Here is a 23172-nt window from a genome sequence, read left to right as displayed (position 1 = left end):
GTGTAAACTTAAACTCCTTGTTATCATATTCAGTTTCTCATTGTGAATATGCATGTGTTCTCTGGAAGGGCAGTACTCTACATGAAAGCTATGTGTGTATATATACAGCAGTCAGGTGTATCTTGTGTAATAAAATGAAATAAAAAGACATTTAAATTATGAATTGAGCACCATCCTTACTAAAAACTGTAGTGTGGTAAATTCATTGTAAAACAACTGAATGTTATTTAGTTGCTTAAAGTCGCTTGTTGAGTGTCATTTTTTTCTAGCAACTGTAGCACAATAAAATCAGTCTAAAACTAAGGTACTGCAATTAATTATAGTAACTTGTTGTCATTTTTGTTTCTGTTGAACTGTTGAGTAGTGCTGCTAGGTGACAGTTTCCTTCCTAAATCAAGCCTTCTTTCATGCTGTTCTAAATCACAGTGGCTCAATATTTTTTTACAGTTCTTTCATGCCCATATATTTCTACAGATAGTGAATTTAATTGTTGCCTATAAATGTGCTCATCATACTTTTTAATTAAACGTTGCCTGCTCTTAGATATGCCATTGTGCTCACTGTACCTTTCTGGTATGTCTTTTGTTTTAAATCAACTGATAGTGATGTGAAGCTCCATGTGGTTTTAAAATACTGTATTTCATTCTTAAATAACCTTTTACAATCCTACACTGAAACACACTGATAGTTATTTTTCTCTGCCCATGCTATTCATACTGTTCATTTAACTACGTAAAGTTATTTTTAAATGCCATTATTTTCTACGAACTATAGCATAGCTAATTCATCATCAAAGCAGCTTAATAGTGTTATTTAATTGCTTAAAGCCACTTGATAAACACAATTTTTGTTCTAAGAACTGCAGTGTAGTGAATTCATTCTAAAAACAACCTAATGCTGTTAATTAACTGTTTATAGTCACTTTCTGAATGCAATTTTTTAGACTTGTCAAGAAGTTCTTCTAGGTGACACTGTTTCCTTTTTGAATCTGGTCTTCTTTCATGCTGAGTACAAATATTACAAATTACAGTGGTTCATTCATCTTTTAGCCTTTACTTAATATATTTCTGCAGACAGTGAATTTTATTATTGCTTATAAATGTGCTCTTCACACTTTTTAATTCAATGTTTCCTACTGTTATACAAGCCACTCAAGCTGACGCACCCCTTTGGTGTGTTGTTTTGATAGCAACTGATAGTATGGTGAGGCTCCGCAGAAGACAAAAACTATGTGGTATTACCTATTGCATTGTTAAATAACCTTCTGCATTGCTATACTGTAATAAACTAATAGTTCTCTCACTCCATCAACTTTTTTTTTTTAAGCTATATGATCTCAAGGTTGAATTTATCTTTTTACTGACCTATTATTCTCCCTACTGACAACCCTGAAACACAGTTTACAGACTTTTGTTTCCTCTACACTGGACCACTAAACTCTTGAAGGGCTTTTGCGTGCCACTGCTATCCCTTTTTTTGTCTTTGTAATGATTCCTGTGTTATCATCAGTTGTTTTTGGCAAGCACTATTTCCAGAGCTCTTTTGACTGCATAGCTTTCACAGCTGGAGGCATGTATACCTTTAGTGTCTTTTTCTCTTCCATACTTACCCCTTCTAACAGTTACTGACAAACTTGTAAACTTGTGTTTTCACCTTTGTTATGTGATACCTTTACAAACCTATCCTATTTTCTTTTCTCAAAGCCTACTTGTACCTCCTGGCATATCCACTTCTCTACCTGAAAATAATTGGGTCCAAGTCATAGCAGAAATATTCTAAAGTATTGTGGTGATTACTTTTCTGCTTCGGTATTTTATCCATCTTGACTTTTTAAACTTGTGTCCCTTCTTGTCTTTACTTGTACTGCACAATCCAATAGAATTGTTTGGGGTTTTCCTGTAGTAACTCTGTGTCTGGAGGGGGGGTCCAACTACCTCTCCTTTTATATACCTTGTCTCCCCCTGTCTAACTGTAATGGTATCATTAAGTAAATACTTCTGACAGACATTTTCAAATCACTTCCACCACTCCTACTGCCTCTCCAGCCATGATAGCCCCCATAACAATGGTATTATGTATAGCCTTTCTTGCTTTATAAGCATATTTTATATTTAAATGTTTATTGCTACATACAACAGAGATTACATTGATGTTGAACTGATAACAGAAGCAATGAGTGCTATGATTTCTGGTTTGATTGTGCAAATATTGTATCCTTAATAACATGCTCATAATCTAGGCAGTGTTGCACAAGTCAGCCAGGAACTGTATCATAATGGTGTGATGGTTTATTGGCTGAATCCATTCTATGACCCAATTCATGTTGTTTGTTTAACTGCTTAAAGTTACTTGTTGCTCATCATTTTCTATAAGACCTGTAAAGTAGTGAATTCATTTTAAAAACAACATAATACTGTTATTTAATTGCTTAAATTCACTTTCTGAGTTTCATCTTTTCTAAGAACTGTAACATAGTGAACTCATTCTAAAAACAACGCTATAGTGTTATTTATTTGCTTAAATTCACTTGAGTGCCATTTTATCCAAAAACTATACTGTCTTGAATTCATTCTAAAAGCAACCTAATGCTGTTAATTAATTGGTCACAGTGACTTGTAGAGCATCATTTTTGTAAAGTTGTTAAGCCATGTTTCTAGGTGATACTATTTCCTTCTTGAATTTAGCCTTCTTTCATGCAATGTGCAACCATTCTTAATCAAAGTGGCTCAAGCATATTTTTATTCTTTACAGTTCTTTTATGACAATATAGGTTCATAGGTTCATAGGCATTAACTAGGCTAATGACCGCAAGGGCCTGTTTAAGCCTAGTCATGCATCCCAAATCTCTGATAAGTTCTAGGACCCTTGATAAGTATGAGCAGGGGCTTGGGAGATAAACCATTTGCCTGTGTGAATTTCCTGTTCCACATCTAATTTTCCAAGTTACACTTGCATTGGGATAAGTAGGAACTCTGCTTCACATGGACGGGGAGCTCGTTCCAGAGAAGGGGTGGTCTCTGGGATACATACCTATCTACACTTCTTCTTCCTCTATTTCCCTACACTGAAGTATAGGTTTGTGCAGCAGTTTAACTTATACATATCTATCTCTCAGCAGCAGGTCTTACATATATCCTAGGCAAGGTTTAAGTCTTTAGAATGGGTAATTATGGTTCAGTATGTTTTGCAGCTATTCAGGAAGTCCATCAGAGTGGGGTCTGACAATGCCTTTTATGCTAGACATAGTACACCTTCAACAGCCTATAGGAGACAGAATGCAGGGATAGAGCCTTGAGGCATTCTGCATAAGACATGTTACTTATGCCCTATATTATTTTAGTGAGGCACCTCTGTGAATGTTTCAGTTGTTCACTATGCTCAGTAAGGTACATACCAAAGTGGTCATTATACTCAATGATAGTTCTGATGAATGCCAAATACAGTGGAACAATGACTTTCTTGGACCTAGATATCATACCTTTGTTTATAAGCTGCACAACATAGAATGATTTCTTCACTATTGTAGACATGTGATGGTCAAAGGCTAGATTACTGCCTATGTGTGTCGTGTTCCTAAGTCCCTGACTACAGTGTCAACTCTTAGTGATGTGAGGTCAATATGATAGTTATCAGGGGTGGATGACTTCCTTAACGATACTATTATACATTTCTTGGCAATTAGTTTTAGTCCATGGCTCTCACAACATTTATTTGTCTGTGTTAACCCTTCCTGGACAACATTTTATCAGTAGGGACTGAGTGATAGCTCCTAATTTGCAATCATCTGTAAATTTAGTCAACCAGAGGCCACTGACCTGGCTTTGACTTCAGAGAGGTAAATGCCAGAAAGGACCAGTCACAGGACCAATTCCTGAGGGACTCCCCTTGTGACTGGCCTCTTTGTAGAGTTGGACTCCCCAGTTCTAACTTCCTGGGTCCTGTCTGTTAGCCAGCTAGCTATCCACCAAGTTACATAAGGGTTTCTGCAGCGTGAATTTAATTGTTGCTCCTCTTTCTTTTTAGTTTAATATTTCCTGCTGTTACATACAAAACTCAGGCTCATCACATCTCACTGGTGTTTTTGTTTTAATACCACCTGATATTGTGGTGATGCTCCACAGAAGACAAAGTCTATGGTTTTACCCGCTTCATTGTTTACAAAACTGTATACTGTTACAGAATAAGTTAAGTCTTTCTCTGTCTCTCTCTCTCTCTCTCTCTCACTCTCTCCCCTTGCTCTTCTTGTTTAATCTATATGATATCAAAGCTGGGTCTCTCTTTTTATTGACCTACCCTCTCCCTACTGGTAATCATGGAACCCAGATTACTGAATGTTGTTCTGTCCGTGCTGAAATACTAAACTATTCAAAGGCTTTTGCATGCCGTTGTCTTTAAGGCATCCAATTTTTTTTCTAGCACTATTTTCTGAGCTCTTTTGTACTGCTTACCTTTAATAGCTAGAGGTGTGCATCCTTGTAAGGCCTTTTTTTCTCTTCCATAATTACTCCCTCCCTCCTTCTGTTAGTTACTGACAAATTTGTAAAGTTGATTATTCAATTCACCTTTGTTAAGTGATACCTTTACAGTCCTACCCTATTTTCTTTTCTCAAAATCGTCTTGAAACTCCTAGCATAACCACTTCTCTACCTCCAAATGAGTGAGGTCAAATCACAGCAGTACTTTTCTAAAGTATTACGTTGATCACTCACTTCAGCATTTTTCTGGCCTTTCTGCTTCATCCTTTTCCTACAGCTATTTTATTCAACTCAATTTTTTAACTTTTGTCCCTTCTTTTCACTTTTACTTGTCCTACATAGGGCAATATATTGTTTTTCTCTGATTGCTCTGTGTGTGCAGGTATGAGTCTTACTCCATTCACCATTTCTCCACTCAGGCTCATATCCCTCCCCTCCCCTACCCACAATTCTCATTCACTACATTTATACCTGAAGAACATCCACTTTTTCCTGAATTAATCATTCCTTTTCCTGTCTTTTCTTGTTCATTCTTTGTTGACCAGGTCATTCCAGTAGACTATTAGCCTCTTTTTAGGAGAGATCTGAGTTTGTATTTATACTACTAGGGGAAATTTGGCCAGGGCATCGCAGATTTCCCCTACCATTATTTGCAATTGGTACAACAGCAGTTTTTGGTAAGATGATCGAGACGACCATAGAAGAATGCATAGTTACAACCCAGCAATCGGGAGGGTTACAGGATGATTTGTTGGATTAAATTAATCAAAAGTGTGCCAGAGAATGAATTTTCATGGGGCGATATCATGGATAGAATCCAGGAGGAAGATACCAAAGTAAGACCAGAGGAGGCACATATACAGAAGAAGAGAATATACATGCAGACAGTGGCAACTATACCAGAAGGAAAAGAAAAAAGAAGACGTTGAAAATAAAGTTTGTGGTACGAATACAAAGTAAAAGAACCAACAAATGTATGTATCTTTCATATTTCTGGGTTTATGTTTTACTGCCTTGAAACCTGCATTATACTAAATTTGTGAACTTTTTGTTTAGATGGCCAGTATGGATCTGTATTTTTCTCACACCTAGCATATTGTTAGCCTATGATAAATTGATTTTTCTATTGTTATTATCTGTTACATGATATTCTATCCATATGTATGTATTCTCTGTATAACTGTGGAGCTTATCTCTCCGGGCCTCCACTGAAAACAGGCCACTGGCCCAGTCTGACCTTCCAGGTAAACAAATGTAAAATAAATAAATAAACTAAACAGATATGAGCTATGGAACAATTTAGTATTACTCTTGGAAGTGAGAACACAAAAGGTAATAGCTTTTATTTTCATTAACCAAGAGACATTTTGGGACATTTATTTTGAAACTGTAAAATAATGGAGAAATGTTCATGTGAATATGAAAAATGGCAGAATAACAATCCATGGAATGACTATGTAATTAAAACTTTATTTTCAGAGACTAAAAAGAAACTACATGTGCAATTCCGAACAGAGGTTGAAAGAGACACTTTAAAGAACATTTAGAAAATCTTGCTAAGAAGTAATTCACATTTCAAAAGTGCATGATAATAGGGATTATGGACGGGGGATGGGATTGTAATGCTATTTTAAAAATGGACAAAGAGAAAAGCATACATATGACAAGCATTATAAATGATGACAACAAAGGTGTTGTAAAATATTGGGGCAACTGAAAACATATTTGTTATGGAAAATAAGGTCATTGAAACAGCAAATTTTATATATGTAGCTAAATGTGAACTTGAATGTTATAAATGTAACAAAAACAGGTAATTTATGGATTGATTTCAAAGAAAAGGAAAATGAGAAAAGTATATTAAATCAAAGTAACGATAGCAACATGGGAATGAAGAGGAAAGAGAAATAGAGGAAAGCTTAGAAGAGAAAAGGGAGACGGTACAAAAATGACAAAGGGCAGGAACTAGAGGAAGAATCAGATGCTAGACAAAAAATATATAAGTTGTAAGGTAGCAAGAGGAACAGGTCTATTAGCAAAAGTGTAAAAAGCTGAAAAAATGTAAAAACTTTAATATAAAAGAAAAAATGAAATGGTTAATAAATACATGCGATAATAGGAAAAGATTATCTCCTAAATTAAGAAACAGAAATAATTTGAGAATTCTTTCAGTTAATGCTAATAGTATAAATAATATGACAAGCAGAATAGGGATTTTAGAATGGTATAACATCTATATTATTATATTAGTGGTTATAAGATTCCTGACTTATGATAAAAGGAGTGCAAGTACAAAATCTGTGAGACAAGGAAATAATATGGAACATTGGGAATGCAAAGTGTCCTGGAATAGCAATATTACGCTGAAGAGTAGAAAAAATACCACATGTTATACTAATAATAATAGGAATATTAATAGTTGTACATTTTATGTGGCAAGTAAAAGTACATAACATTATAGAATTATAGCTATTTATTGGTATGTTATGTGTTACCAGGGGGATAACTTGTCAAAAAATTTTAGATTTTGTTTGTGTAAACATACAGATTATAATTGCGGGTGATTGTAAGTGCAATTTAACGGGTGATAAAAAGAAAAGAGGAAAGACATACCCCGGGATTCACTAATCTTCCATGTAAGACTAAATAAGTCTCACACGGAAACTGCAGCCTAAGAGTAAGATGTCAGTGCACCATGCATATTCATGAGGGTGCGCTGACTCAACTCTAAGGCTAACACGGAGCGTGCACGAGTGCAGGGGCCGTGTCGGACAGCCGAGCAGTCCAAAAATCCACGCCCCTGCAAGTCCCTCAATCAGCAAATGTCAACTGACATTAGCGAGTCCGCTCAAATGTGTACATACCCAACACTACACTCCCCCACATTCTAAACCCTTGTACAATTAGAAAATGTAAAACTTTAATTTTTTTTTTTATTATTCCCGATATAGCTGCCCATATTTGCACGTGTTTGCGTGGGTTTGCCCATTGTTTAGCTACAGTTAGCAGTTTAGACATTGAAGAGGATAATAAGAAACTTATATGCAAACTAAGCCAAATAGCAATAGCGTAGTGGTGAGCCTTCGCACAAAGAGGAGGCATTCCCGGTTCGAGTCCCACCACTCCCCTTTCTATTTTCTGTAGGAAATCTGTATATAAAAATAATTCCTGACATTTATCTTTTAAATTTTAGTAAAAAGCATTGAAATGGCCTATGTAGTAGTGAACGATATTTTATATATATATATATATATATATATATATATATATATATATATATATATATATATAAGAAGGTGAAATGATCATGCATACTGATGAATGCATAAGTAACGTATCTTAAGCAATGTGAAGCACTGCTAAGCAAAGTTTACCAGTATTAAACACATTTAAGTATAGTTGCTCATAGCTTAGCACTGTTTTAACTAGCGCAATGGCTTTGCACAGACCTGCGCATTGCACCAACTAGCGCAAACAAAACATGTTTGTGCGTAGCTGCGCACCGCACTAACTAGTGCAACATCGGGCAATGTTGAGCAACATCGGGCAACGCCGTGCAAAGTCGGCTAAACACAGCCACACCTCCTAGCCGGTCTTGCCAGTAGTAAAATAAAAAGCAATGACAGGCCTAGAACCCGGGATTCCGTGCACCATAATCACAGTACTGAACCACTAAACCATGACAGCTTTTTATATGCATGCACTGTCAACACACACATACATATCAATGAAAGTTTACCCAGTGCTAAGCAGGTGTGCTTTCAGCTGAGATTTTTTCAAAACCGGCCAATCACAAATAAGTGTGGGAAATGAGGCATATTTAAGCCCCATAGGCGGGAATACTTGCCATAACTGTTTGTAGCTCCCATCTGCAGGCAGCATGGCCAGTGTTGGAGAGGGCTCTTGATTTTGAGCGCAACAGTGGGGCATTGAGGAGTCAAAAGTAATGGTTTGGCTCCTCATCCATAATCATGATGACAGACTCCTGCAGGGCCAGTTCCAGGGCATTGAATACAAAGCAGAAGCCTGGAACCGTCTAGCACATGATCTCACCAGTGCCACAGGCGTCCCTCGGACTGTGAGCAGGTCAGACACTACTACTCAGACCTGAAGAGACGCAAGGAGGACCGACTGAACCAGTGGATACAGGAGGCCCGTGGGATGGAAAATGCCCCACTACTAGGTAGCCATGGAATGAAGTATGTAAGAATTGCTATTGTAGTCTATATTATGGATAGGTATGTCTCAATATCACTTCATTTACTTCACAGCTGCAGGTGTCCATGCAGCGAATCAGTAAGCCTATGCAGATAGGCTGCTAAGGCTACACCACCAGGCAGGTTAGTAATTATTCTGCATGTATTGTTATATAAAATACGTGAGAGAGCGCGAAAAAGAGTGTTGTAGCCCAATAATAAAGGTATAATAAGTCTTGAATAACTTCTCTGCATGTACTATTATATAAAATAAGTGAGAGAGCCTGAAAAAAAGTGTTGTAACCCATTAATAGAGGTCTAATAAGTCTTGAATAATTTCTCTGCATGTACTGTAATATAAAATAAGTGAGATAGCCTGAAAAAGAGTGTTGTAACCCATTAATAAAGGTATAATATGCCTTGAATAAGTCTTGTGCATGCACTGATATATCAAATAAATGAGAGAGCCTCTAAAAAAGTGTGTAATGTAATTAATAAAGGTATAATTCCTGGAGTGTGTCCGTGTCACTTTCTTCGATATGTTGTTGTACTCTTGCATTATAGAAATAGTATTGTTGTATTAAGTGCTGTCAACCCACACTTGGGTAGGACCATATAAACTGGATGAAGGGAGTGCCAGTAGCTGTTAAGCATATATACAGTCCTCAACTGTTGGTTCATGGCCGGCATGTACAGGTTAACCTGGCACATGAGTAGCTTGTTATTGTGTTCCCCAGAAATGTTAGTGTGCTGCTAGAAATGCAGGGTTCTGTTAAAATAAAACGGATAATGTCACCTGAACACATCCAGATATGTAGATATATAAATATAAATGTAATATATAAATACGTAACAGTGACATCTGCATCCTGGGCTGTTTGTATGTCAGATACAGGTCAGGTATATAAAGAACTAGCAAAACCCATTTCACAATTTAACGGACATTGCCTAGTGTAATAATACATGTAGGGGATATATACCTGCAGTCAATAGGAATGTAGTGTAAACTATTAGTATATATAAGTTGTTAATGGAGGTATCTTTTTACACCCTACTGTATGTGCATAAACAATGCAATTCCACACCTCAAAGGGTACGTCTAATCTCAAAACATTTGTTGGGACATATGTCCTATTGGTTTATAAATATCTGCATTTACTGGCCTGTTGCCACCAATCAATCCTGCATGCTGTTGGAATGTCCACTGTTGTTCTATATATGCATGTGTTATGCTTGCTGTTCAACTGTTGGAACTGTGGTGTGTTGGGTTAATGGGAATACTACTGCATGTTGTTACAACTAATTTGGAATGCTGTTGGCTGTTACCAACCCATATTGTCATTAACTCCTCCTAAACATAGAACGTATGAGAAGGCCGGTCCCAGCGGACCCACCTGTCCCACCTCAGCTGGCGATGGCACCTGGCACCAGCAGGTCCGGTGCCCAGCCTGGGACCTCCTCCACCATTGGCCTTGTGCCACCTTCAGGTGGAAGCACTACAGGGGATGGGGCTTGTCCCCCCTGTGCAAGCGTGGCCGGAGGAGGGCCACCTATCACTCATCAAACGGTCCGGGCTGAGGTGCGTAGGTAGATCGAGCATTCAGTCGCTGATCCTCTACTCCAGATTGAGGCACGAGTGGCGCAACTCATGGGTGAGCCTGCCCCTCCTACACAGCCCCCAGCAAAGCCAAACTCTGCGCTGTGAAGGTGCAGTGGTGACTGCCCATGGGTGGGGATCTCAGTTCCAATGTAGCCATCTGTGGGCTCATGGGCTTGTGATTTCCAAACATCCTTCCGTGTCAATGGTGTTCACCCACCACATGTGTCATATTCCACCCCTGTATGCATCGTGTTTGTCTTGTCTGTTTACCTCCCTAACCTACCTCCCCAAATATACCTACTTCCCCTACCCGACATACCACTCTCACCTGAAAAAAAAAAGGGCAATCTGCTCCCAAAAAAAAATTACGCCCCATACATAGCTGCCCATTTTGCACACATGTCCGCTGGACACATAAACTGATATTTAATTGGCAGTACAACATACTTTGTTGTCCTCACCCCTCTCTCAGGGGTGGAAGGTTTCATATTTCCCTCCAAATTTCTTGCATATGCACAGCTGTTGCTGTTAAAGAAATGGGCTGATATGGACCTTCCCTATACCCATCCTGCACATCCTGAGCTGTTTTCCCTACTGTCTTTCCCTCTTTGTTCCTCTTTTTCACCACTTTCCTATCTCCCCATTTTATTTTCTTTCAAAGAAATGAGCGCAGGGGTTAGCGGGAGTAAGCACTTTTAAGCAGTAGTTAGCAGGTTTGCGCTAGTGTGCACTTATGTGCGCTTAGCTAAGTACTGCTAAGCTTCGTGCAAACCCGCTTACAAATGCTTAAAAGTACCTTAGTCACCCTGCATGTGAGGGCCCTTTTTCTGCTCAGCAGCAAAATAAAACACCTCTGTCAGTCTCAAACCCCGTACTTTGGACACACTAGACTGCATGAAGTACCACTAAGCCACAGTAGATATACAGCAGGTTGTTGCTGAAATAGATATATCATGCATCAGAATGAGTGAATGTAAAGGAAAGATAGGAATGCCATAACACAAAACCTGTTCTGTGGAACCTTACCAGCAGTCATTGTGGAATTGCATTACATGACTGTGATAAGAGAACCAGCCATTCTAGCAGTAAATAATGTTACAGCATCACTTTACAACCCTCACACAGTATCATAGCAGGACAATCCCCACCCAAATGTACAATATACCTGTGTGTTCAGGGTCCACCAAGGATATAGGTAGGCATATTCAGTACTGGAATTGTCCAGTTTTCTTGAGCATCCTGTGCTAATGTCAACAATAAAAAAGCACAAACTGTGCAGATGTGAGTACATTAATATTCACAGTACAGCAGTTCACAAACAGTTTATCTGCCAAATTAATACATCTCAATAACTACTTATGTATGGCAGTTAATTGTATAAGTAGAAAAGAAACTACATACTCCCATGTATCTCGTGTTAGCACTATTAGGGGTGAGTACAATTCTACACTGACAGCTGTGTACTGGAAGTGGCAACATTCAGGTCTGAGTACAACATTCAAATCACTGGCTACACCCCTAGCTTCAGATACAAGAAGTATACCAACCTTCTGACTTAAATAACAGTGTCCACAGCAAACAAGTATGGTCCCCACTTTGGAAAGCTGAAATGGCTATGCATACCTGACTTAGCAGTTTATAGCACTGGGCTGCTATGACAGTGAGTACTGCAATTACCACACAGCAGGCTGCATGCAATTACCAAATGGTGGCCACCAATTGGTGCAGAGGCCATCACATGCACATGTGCAGATACCTATAAAAGCAGGCTGTACTTGCTGTCCACACATGCAATCATTCCATTGCAGCTCTTGAGAGAGAGAGAGGGACAGACAGACACCGACATCAACATCAACATCAACAGAAAAAAAATATAAAAGGAACTGAAAACTACAAACACATACAAAGGAAAGGTACGCAACAGATATGTATTTACTGGCATGTAGTAGATGTTTTGAAGAGTACTCTATATACTTTGACTCATCCATATGTGGCAGCAGTACGTATCTATGCACAGATGCCCTGCATAACTACTGCCATGGACAATTCAGTGTGTAGCTGTGTGCGGTGGAACATAACTGTGACATATGTAGCTCAGCATTAAATGTCAAACATCTGATCCATGTTATCTGTGTTCTGTTCAGTAGTGTGTACAATAGCTGTTTGGGGGAGTAGCGCATACAGCTATATAAACATGGATGTGACAGAGTAACTAATGCATGATAGTCATATTAACATGTAGCTTAGCATTGGCAACTGCTGTACCTGGCTAGTATGCTAATCTAGCATTTGCAGCTATATATACACCCTCTAATATTACTGTGTGCTCACATGTGACACCTTTTCATGTTGCAGCAAGGCCCAACAGGTCAGTCGTGAGGTCCACGGACTTACAGCAGTGTGGACCTTGTGTGTGTATGGCACACACATATGGAGAGATATTTCTGTCTCAGATACATAAGCATCTGTACATGTGCATAGAGCAAGGGACATACTGCAATTGTTTGTGAAGGGTGGACATATATATGTTGGTGAAGGTTGTTATGTGCATATTTCTATGTAGGTTGTAGTGTGTGGCAAACAAGACAGCATACAGTGCTGCTATATGACATGTGGTGGTTAAACGCTGTGGGTATGATTTGTCAGGTTTCCAGTGTTGCAGCTAGTGTGGCCTGCTAAAGCTACATGGTCTGAGAACACCTTTAATGCATTCCACAAAAGACTGTGCAATATTACTACATAACTGTATACCTCACAACCTTCGCATAATTGATATTCCCACCATGAAAGGTGGACTGTATATGTGCCTATATGTATATCTATATGTACAGCAATGGATGTTTATATGTATGTGTGTATATATATATATATATATATATATATATATATATATATATATAGAGAGAGAGAGAGAGAGAGAGACAGTGTCATATTTACTGCGACAGATGCCTGGTGACAAGGCCATGTACTCAAGCTCAATGTTGAAAATGCATTGGCATCTCTTTTGGTAAAAACTCTGTACCCATGAACTACCACATAGGTGGTAGTCTACTTAACACCAAAAGTGTAATAAGAGACCATGGGACACAGGTGGACAGTAGTCTCTTCTTTGATAATCACAGTGCCACACTAGTCATGTAATCTGTCCACGTGGCACACCTCATCACAAAAGGTGTGTCATCCAGGGAAAATAGGTCAGTGTTCCCCTCTACTCATCACTCATAAAACCCACTATAGAGTACAATGCCCCATTTGGTATGTACCTCACAAGACATCTACAGCAACTGGAAAGGCCACAGACATACCTCACAAAGAGTATTACTGGCCTCAAACAGATGCCATATGCAGACCGTTTCACAAAACCACAGCTAGACTGTGTCGCATACCGCCTACCCAGAGGTGACCTCTGCCTAACATGCAAAGCTATGTGAAACCCAGATCTGTTGGACATGCTCCAGGTAAAGAGATCACAATCCCTATGAGCTACACGCTCTAGGGACCTAAACCTTATCACCTCAATAAAGAGAACATGCTGGAGGGATAGATTCCTATCTCAGAGACATCCTATACTTTTGAACAAACTACCTATCAATAGCAAACCAAGCTCCTCATTAGCAGTTGTCATGAATAATCCTGATGATTGGATGGGAGATAGGAAATACACCCCAGGAATCACCTCTGTGGCTCTGCTTGACAGGGGCACATGAAATTAAATTACATGAGTGTCAAAGGCCAGGGTACCGTATGGCTAGGCTTTTATAGGTCCTAGGGCCAATAGCCTATTACCTACCTATGAACCGATATACACCCACATGTACTTGTTGCAATAATTGCTATGTGAGGTTGACTGAGTGTGATGGTGAATGTGTTGGTGAATGTGTCAAAGTTGTGTATATGTGTGATAGCTTAGTGGGAAACTGTTTCTGTCATGGTATTTTGTGTCCTAGCTCTGATCCCAGCAAAAGATGTGTATGCTATTGCTAGGCAGAAAAAGCAGTATGGCATACGGTCTGACATAGTCCCTTGGTGTTGACTGGGGTGTGCCATTGTAGGCTAAAGCAGTACATGTATGCTTATTGATTGGTACTGCTAGTGAATCCAAATCCTGTATGAACTGTAGTACTACCTGAAGCTGTAGGCCTAAACAGCACAGTATGGTGTATGTCCACATTGCTTGGAACCACTGTTTTGTGTGTTCCCTGTAGTCCTCAAGAATTACATACCTCAGACATAAGGTTTTGTAAATACTGACACACAGTACTGTATGGTACACAGGTAAAGCTCATCTGAGTTGCCATACCTTTGTGTCTTGTATGTATGTCTGATGTGTGTGTGGGTATGCCTGTAACATGCCCTCGGTCATATGTGTGTTACAGAATATAAGTGCATATCTAGCAACATGTATAGTCTAGTACAGCAGTATGCCACCTATATTCACGAATGTGCACATATGTTAGGCAGGGGTTTGCCATCAACATCTAGTGTGATATACTGGTAATACTGTAACTGGACTTTACAATAATTGCATTGGATGACATATTTCTTTATGCATTAGCTTGATATATACCTCCTGTGGCTAGGTGGTGCATTGTGTCGCATACAGTGTGCCATGTACTGTTGTATAGTCTTACATACTGGTTTCTCTTTGTTGCTGTACAGAACATGGTTTAATATATAGAGTGTGCCAGACACTGTCAGGCAGGTGTGGGTTGAGCACTGATATGTGGTATTGAAAGTGTGTATCTCCTGACAGCCAATAGGTTGCTATATATGGCAGTTCAGTGATATCTGTACTTTAGAATGTTAAGTGTGCCACATGACTTGCTCACACATATTGTTTCATTGTCTTCCAGGGTTATGGCCCACCATCGCAACCCTACCTATAGTGCAGCTGAGGAGGAACTAATAACAACTAGTCTGGTTCAGCACTACACCCTGATGTTCTCAAGAACCAGCCAGAACCAGCATGAGTGGACTGCACTGTGGCAAGATGTTGTCCATAGGTTAAATGACATAGGCATGCATAACCGGACATATGAGCAGGTATGCCATCACTGCAGTGATTTACTTAGACATGTCCGGCAGCGTGTGCCTGATGTCCATAGACAACAGTTTGCCACAGGTGGTGGGGTAACCATCCATCACCCGCTCACCAGAGTTGAGGAGCTTCTCCTGAGCCTGGTGGCTCCTGGCCAACAACAACAACAGCACACATGTATCATCATGGAGGCCAGAACCACCTAGCAAGTTGACATGGAGCTTGCAGGTAACATGGCATATCTGTAGACTATTGTTACCTCTATTGGTAGATCATGCATATGTGAGATGTGTACTGTGTAGTTAGAAGATGTGGAGCCTGGTGTTGTGCAATACTGATAATTTGGAACATAATCTGTAGGCCTGTGACTGTCAACTGTTGTAATACTGTAAGATTGCAAACCCACAGTAGCAATTCCACAGTTGTTGCCACTGACAAACTGTCTCATATCCTTGTAAGTCCCTCTGGTGTGACAGCAAGGCAGCAGACCCATACTGGTGAGTGTGTTCTACATTTAATATTGCAAATAAAATGTGCATGTCATAGGTGAGGTGTAGGCCATGTACACATGTAACACACCTATGCATAATGCATGCTGTGTATGTTTGCTGTGAGACTATTCACATCTCAGTAAAGTGAGTAGCTGCCTCAAACACATGCAATACACAGAGCATCCCACACAATTGTGGCTACACTGTAGTGGACATTGGATAGGCAGAGTCGATACACATGCAGACAACATACACAACTTTGTCATATGCAGTTCACGTTAATATGCTACAGGTGGCATATTACAACACCCGCTGTAAGGTCACACTCCGGTATCCCAAATGTCACCCACACAGTACACATAATATACCTGAGGGGTAGAGGCCTATCATGAGGTGGTGTGAAATTCTTCAACACATAACACATTCATGTTAGGCAATGCTCCCTACTGGGCACCTTACAAACCCATGTAACAACTGTCTGTGAAATGGTGAATGTAGCCATGGTACTGCAGTTCAGGTACAGCATGCTAGGTGCTGGTCTGGCACACATTAGTAGCCTTGAGTGACCACATGATGCTCCATGATGATGGCTCACGGTAATACACCCCATCCAGTTACAGTAACCACAGTACTACACATAGCATTCATTGCTATACACCTCAATGTTGTGTGTGTGCAAACATATGCACCTATACACAATATGCATAGCAATCACCATTTGCACAAAGTGACACATATACGTCTTGTAATGCTATTGAGTGTATAGGTCACATGACACACATTGGGTATGTGTGATGTTTAATGTTGCAGTTGTGTTGTAGCATGTCATGTCATGACTGGCACTGGCATGTCCACAATATGTTCTACACTCATCATAACCACTGTACAATGGCTATGTTGAGCAATGGTATTCCATCAGGTATACATGCACCACTCATCCTGTGTGTATACATAGCATGCATGTGCTAAACCTATGTCCACAATTATCTGCTAAATACACATATGCTCTAATCAGAAATGGATATCTATGTGACACAGATACACATCCAGCCATGGTATGTATACCTGTGAGTGATGGTGCACAGGACATTGCAGAGCTTTTAACACTTGCATAGCAATGTTGTGTCCATGTACACATTGTGTTCCAGGGTGAGGCTAATCACTGAACAAGAAAGAAAATAACCGTACTAATGCCAAAGTCCTCCTGACAAACGTGAAACTGCAGGAGAAAGAAAGGCAGGACACTGAACTCCTTTAATACCAAATAATCCACAGGTTAGCGCTGGATGAAACCCTTCTTCAGACATTTTAAAAAACATTAACAAACAATTATATACATTACAGCTTGTATAAGCGACCAGTGTATATAATTATTCCTTATTGAGCATATATGTTTGTAATATCTAACCTTAAACATTTTATTAGTCATGCCAGCGTAGAAGGAGGTGCATACTGAACATCACATTTCTCACCGCTATATTTTGTGTCCTGTGGGATGCTCTACCCATAGATTCAAAAACCTTACCACTATTGGGATGTCCTTATATTATTATTGTATTAATAAAGGGCATACTTACAATTTCCATATTTATACTACCCAAGTTCATAAGGGTTTAATAAAAAATTTATATACCTCTTCCACATACATAACAGAATCTCTGTATTTTATTAAGCCTGTAAGCAATTGGGGGTCTGAACACTTAACTCCTTCAAAATCCCTATCACTTCTAGGATATTCCAGTTTTTTTGTCACTATTGTTGATGTCCTAATATTACCTGTATAGGTACACCAAACCTTGGGTTCCTGATGTAATCTAGGAAACATTTATGCGTATGTAATCCTTCATCTTTTCAACTGTCCTTATTATACCTGTCCTTCCTATCTAAGGATACTGTTCACAGTTTTCTCAACCATACCTTAGCTATATCCCTTTACTATTTTAGTCCCTTCAACCTATTGGTCCTCCTCTGAAAGTTAGAATCATCTGTACATTATCTAGATGTCCTGCATACCTGTCCCTCAACATTATTTACCTCATAAATTGTTTTTCACCCCTACTGAAATCTAACAAACTAATGTACCAACATTCATTTCTATCATCTTCTGAGACACCCTTTCTCGTTAGATCTGAGGTTAAATCCAAGATGCTTTGATGTTGTGTTGAGAATGTGTCTGGTGAATTTTAAGAAGAAATAAAAATTGTGGTAAATGATCTATCGGTGCCTTCAAGACATTAAAATTTTATTCCATAAGGCAAAATATGTCTCTTACATTGCAGTATATATGATGACAAGTTGACATCATCTCATGATCTAATACAAACATTCTTTCCCAAAGGAGAGGACCCAAGGTTGTGGAAGGTATTGTTGGTAAAAGGGGTGGTGTCTTCGAAATCCTGTGCCTGTCTCTCTAACTGATCGCCACTTATAAAAATTTTGTTCCAAAACTGTCAACAACAATGTGTTCACACTGTCTATCTTTGGTGGTGACTCTCCCATCTCTTCATTAACTTCACAATAGCATCTACCCCATAGTCATGTTAAATTGTTTGAAACATTTCTCTATCTCTCTAGTGATGTCAGCATCCATGTGCTGGGGATATTCCCATCCAACTTCTTTCACTAGCTGTAGAAAACATTTAGTATCCTTAAGCATTGGGTAACCTGTCTGTAGCAATTTCAAGTGCAGTCCAACCATGCCATAGCATTTCATTTTCCTTCACCTCTTCACTGAAACAATAGGTCTGTTGGTGGGTCAGCCTTCCTGATTATGTATGTGTTTTAAGGTAGGCTTTCAAAGGTGTCACAGGTTTAACAGTTTTCAAAAAATTCATACAGCTCATTTAATCTTAAAAAATCCATATATATCATATAAACATATATTCCTCTTCTTTCAATAATCATCTTAACGACCAATATGATCTTGATGTATACATTATCATCTGACAACAGCTGTTGCAGTTTCTTCTTATAAAATGTACTGTCCAATACAACAACCGCTCCTCCCTTGTCAGCATTCTTGATGACCAACTCATTGTTATGAATTAACCCCTGTAATGCTTGTTGTTGTGCGAAAGTTAAATTGAAATATTTTCTATGGCCGCCGGCCCTAAAATATTCCTCTAAATCCCTCTCACAACTATCAATAAACACACATGGGATTTAGAGGAATATTTTAGGGCCGGCGGCATTACAGGGGTTAATTCATAACAATGAGTTGGTCATCAAGAATGCTGACAAGGGAGGAGCGGTTGTTGTATTGGACAGTACATTTTATAAGAAGAAACTGCAACAGCTGTTGTCAGATGATAATGTATACGTCAAGATCAATCCATTGGTCGTTAAGATGATTATTGAAAGAGTGAATAGATGTTTATATGATTTACATGGAGATTTTAAGATTAATGATGAGCTGTATGAATTTTTGAAAACTTGTAAACCTGTGACACCTTTGTTGAAAGCCTTACCTAAAATACATAAATCACTGAAGGACCCACCCCTCAGACCTATTGTTTCAGGAAGGGGATGGGTGACCGAAAATGCTTCCATATGGTTGGAATGCACTTTGAAACCATTGCTAGACAGGTTACCCAATGTGCTTAAGGATACTAAATGTTTTCTACAGCTAGTGAAAGAAGTTGATGGGAAATATCCCAGCACAGGGATGCTGATGGTCACGTTAGACATAGAGAGCCTGTTCACTGTCATTAACAATGACTATGGGGTAGATGCTATTGTGAAGTTAATGCAAGAGATGGGAGAGTCTACTGCCAAGATAGACATAGTGAGAACATTGTTGTTGACAGTTTTGGAAAACAAAATTTTTATAAGTGGCGATCAGTTGTATAGACAGGCACAGGGGATTGCCAGTGGCACCCCCTGTGCCAATACCTATGCGAATTTGGTCCTCTCCTTTTGGGAAAGAAAGTTTGTATTAGATAATGAGAGATGGACTAAACATATCATCATATATACTCGTTTTGTAGATGATATTTTTATTTTATGGAGAGGTGACCTACCCTCTTTGAAGGCCTTTTTAGATCATTTACACTCCACAACCACTTTCTTAAAATTCACCATGACACATTCTCAACACAACATCAGTTTTTTGGATGTCAACTTGCTTCTAACGAATGAGGGTTTCTCCTCAGAATTACATAGAAAAGAATGTTGGAAGAATAGTTTGTTAGATTTCAGTAGTATGCACCCACGATTTTTGTTTCCAAATATTGTATAGGGACAGGTATGCAGGACATCTAGACTTTGTACAGATGATTCTAACTTTCAGAGAGAAATTTCAGGGTTGAAGGCAAACTTTACTAACAAGGGATATAGCGAAGGTATGGTTGAGAAAGTGGTGAACAGTGGGGTGAGTAAAAGGAAGGATAGGTATAAACCTTGGTTGAAAAGTGACGAAGGGATAGTGACAAATGATGATGGCCACTATGTTACATCAGGAAATCCAAGGCTCTACCTTACCTATAATAGTAACATTAGGGACATCAACAATATAGTGACAAAAAACTGGAATATCCTTAGAAGTGATAGGAAGTTGAGTGAGCTAGTGGGTTCTAGACCAGATATTGGTTACAGGCGTAATAAAAAAAATTTGAAAGATCTGTTATGTATTGAGAAGAATGTAGGAGATGTTAGACAACCCCTTATGAACTTGGGTAGTACAACATGTGGAAATTGTAAGGCATGCCCCTTTATTAATAAAAATAATAATAAGTTTAAACATCCCAATAGTGGGAAGGTTTTTGAATTTAAGGGTAGAGCGAATTGCAGGACACAAAATATAGTGTATATAGCCGAGTGTTCAGTATGCACCTCCTTCTACGTTGGCATGACTAATAAAATGTTTAAGGTTAGGATATTACAACATATATGCTCAATAAGGAATAAGGATATACACAATGCGCTATACAAGCATGTTGAGGCTCATCCCACACACTCCTTTAGATTCAGAGCCATAGCCAATTTGACTATGAATATACGAGGAGGAGACATAAAAGCACATACAGAGTCTCTAGAATCATGATGGATAATAGAATTACAAGCACATAGGGAACCAGGATTAAATGACCTGGTCCCTTTAAAACCGGCTTTGCAAAAGAGGCGTGTTTTTTATTAAATGCTTTTAATATTTGATTGGCTGTTTTTAGATTTTACCACATCACCTGTAATGTATATAATTGTTTGTTAATGGTTTTTAAAATGTCTGAAGAAGGGTTTCATCCCGAAAGCGCTAACCTGTGGATTATTTGGTGTATTAAAAGGAGTTCGTACAGCAGTGTCCTGCCTTTCTTTCTTCTGCAGTAATCTCTGAACAACAACACACATGCATCAAAGCCATGTATACTGTTATTAGCAAGGACTGTCTACACTCGCACTGCATGCTGTTGAGCAACACACGTCCTGCCTGCTGACACGTGTGATATAACTGTTTGGCTTGTGATACTGTACCCCACCATCAAACAGTATTGAGTATGTTCAGGACTGCTGGTGGTGTGTGTGTGTGTGTGTGTGTGTGTGTGTGTGTGTGTGTGTGTGTGTGTGTGTCTGCTTTAGTGAGGAGTGTATTTGTGTGCATGTGTGCATGTGTTCTGACATCATGTACAGGTCGTAAAGTGTGTTTCCTGTCTCTCTCTCACAGGTGCTGAGGTTGGGCTGGTTCACTGCAGCAGGGAACCTGATGTCACTGAGCCAAATAGTGGTGATGAGGATAAGTGTGTTGAGGCACAGGCATGTTTGCCAGGGTCTGTCGTTGGCCCACCAATCGACAGTACACAACTGTCCACCCCATCCATGCACACAGTCATACTGCCAATACATCCATCACCAATGCCCTTAGCTGAGGGACAGTGTACAGTTGGCATTGGCCAGGACAGTGTGGTATCTATGGCACATGCATCCCAACACAGCAGCCATATCCAGATGTCTGGAACATTACCACATAGGCAGAAGTCCGGGGTTACTCGTCGGAGCACTGCTGGTCATCATGCCCCTGAAAGACGTGCCACAGGTCTTACAACCTCACGCATGTTCCAGGCTATCATGGAGGCACAGGCACGTATGGAATAGTACACCAGACAGGGACTAAGGACACAGAGGGCACATAACACAGCTGTAAATGACAGTATCCGTGACCTAGCAGGTGCCATCCGTAATTACACTGAGGTCACTGATAGACATTGGAGTGAGACATTAGATTTTCTCCGCAATGTCATGACCATGTGTCAGAACAGTGTGGGACAGTTGAGACGTCAATGTGGACGTATGCCAGCAACATCAGCATCTGTAAATCACTGCGGATGTCCCTCAAGTCACAGCTGCTCCCGTAGTGCCAGTACCAGCCCCAGCAATGTTGGGGGTGGGCTGTCCATAGACCGTCCTAGAAGGTCACGTGCACGTAGCTCTGGCCAGCCCCAGCAGGGACCTGGGTCCAGTGTACATATGTCTACCTCTGAGGATAGTACCCAGTCTGGCTTAGTACCTGATACTGTCAGTAGCACCCCTGCCAGGCACAGGTACCATATCCATGGCCAGAGACAGTGATCTGTAAAGCCTGGCAGGTACAGTCTGTGGCTGTCCCACAAATCCCCGTATATGGCAGCCACATGATGGAACTGTGTGCATGCAGACACACACATACACATAAACCAGACACCTAGGGCTACCAACTACCCACACACATTACATCAACTTTGGCCCATAGCAGTACTCTTGGCCCTCACACACACACACACACACACACACACACACACACACACACACACACACACACACACACACACACACACATACATGCCGATTGTATGGCTCAATGTAGGCCTCTGGCAAACCAACAACACACCCTGTGCATATGATGAAATCTGTGCCACCTCCTGTCATCTGTAACATTGATACAGGAACAGGCTAACATGGTGCTGATGCACAGGGTAACTTTATAGCAATGTTAGCATGTTGTCAGCAGTAAAGTGTAATGATATCCTTGAAGGTGTAGCTGAGCAGACATGATGCATTAAAGCTATGATTGTCAATGTAGTATTGTTTACATCAGTGTTAGTTCCAATAGTGTATTGTCCGCCCACGTGCCACTTAGCTGATGTGTGTAATATTGGCAACATGTGTTAGAGAGTGGATGTGTGTAGCACAGATTTGCAGGTGTACATTTGTGAACATGGTGGAGGTGCACTGTCTGCATGTACGTGCATAGTGGACACATGGGCAGGGTGACATGCCCTGTATTACACAGTAACACTCCATAGTTTCTGTTGGTGGCCAGTAAGCATGTTACTACACACATTTTGGAACTTGGGTACACATGTGTGTATGACATGGTTTGACACTGTGCTGTGGGTGATACTGT

This window comes from Protopterus annectens, chromosome 2.part1 (genome assembly GCF_019279795.1).
Source record: "Protopterus annectens isolate FY-2018-M chromosome 2.part1, PAN1.0, whole genome shotgun sequence".
In the NCBI taxonomy this organism is placed as follows: Eukaryota; Metazoa; Chordata; order Ceratodontiformes; family Protopteridae; genus Protopterus; species Protopterus annectens.
This window is presented reverse-complemented; position numbering follows the sequence as displayed.